Below are 1,414 nucleotides of genomic sequence, written 5' to 3'. Positions count from 1 at the left end.
ACATATTTGGCTTAATTCATTCCTGAGTAGTACCATAATTTCCTCTACCTCCTTTCTGAAAAGTTTCCTCCTCTTTGCATGCTCTACAGCCAATTCCTCCCTCAGTATTTCTTTTATATCATTTCTGAAGAGTTCCTTCCATCGTGTGCAACGACAATCAGCGTGCTCCTTTATGTGCTCCTTCCTCTTGACGGAAGGAAGTCTTGAATGCGCTTGTGCATCTTTTCTATCAGTCATTTTCTGCTGATGAGAAAAAGGAGATTAGTTTGCTTGGCTTTCTTCACAAATTTACGGTTGTTGTTATTGTTGTTGTTGTTGGTGGTGTTTGGGGATGCTTTTTCAAAGTAGCTTTGTCCTTGCAGGTATATGGAACAGATTGGGAAAATTGAGCTCATTTTTAACACTTTTGTTTCTTCATGTGTTTGGCTATTCAAATCACTAGGCTATAGTCAGACATTGAAAATGATTTACCTTATCCTGGAGTAGAAGTATAACCATGATCCAACAAACTTACTCAGTATTAACTTAAAATAATATATTTTATTGTATATTAAATTTGCCTAAAATAGTAAATTGAATGATTTTTAACATTACAAATCTACTCTTGAACAATAGACTTTGTATTTTTCACCTTTGATGTCTAGTTGGGTCATTGTTGCCCTGTTATAAAATAACTCCATTTAACAATTCTTATGACTGCACATGTATGTGTGTATAAGGAGTGTGTGTATTCTTAGGTCTCTTTCTGCAGGGATCCCTGGCTAAGTGTTGATTTTATCTCTCAGTACAGGCACTAGAGACAATTAGAAACTGGGGCAGAACTAAATCTATAAACTTGGCATGAGTGTGAATGGTAATGGCACTACAATGGCATCCTGGAGAATGACCTCTTTTTAACTTATCCTAACGTGCTGGTTATTACAGACACATTGTTCATAATGACAATCACATAATCAGGAGGCCTAAACTTATCATACATTCATCATTAGGGGACATTATACAAGTGAGACAAAGTAAATTTTTCAGGATAAAGTTTACCTCAAATGTAAAGACAGTTTAAAATTTCATGAAAAATTACTAGATTCTGAGAGTGTATGTTTAGTTTAATTTTTTTATGTACTTGTGTGCCCAATAATTTGAACATGCATCATGTGTCTGCTGACCTCTTAGAGACCTGTATCAGGCATTAGATCCCTTGGAATTGTAAATGAAGGTGGTTGTATGTTACTGTATGAGTTCTGGGAACTAAATTCAAGTCCTCTTGATGGAATAGTAAGGGATTTACATTCTGAGCTATCTCTTCAGCCATTTTTTAAAAAATAGTTTATGTGTAAAGATTTTATGCCTTACAAAATATTTCTATATAAATATTAGCAAAATATTAGAGATGAACAAACATACAATGCTTTATGAA

The sequence above is a fragment of the Microtus pennsylvanicus genome, chromosome 9, assembly GCF_037038515.1.
Source record: "Microtus pennsylvanicus isolate mMicPen1 chromosome 9, mMicPen1.hap1, whole genome shotgun sequence".
Classification (NCBI taxonomy): domain Eukaryota; kingdom Metazoa; phylum Chordata; class Mammalia; order Rodentia; family Cricetidae; genus Microtus; species Microtus pennsylvanicus.
This window is presented reverse-complemented; position numbering follows the sequence as displayed.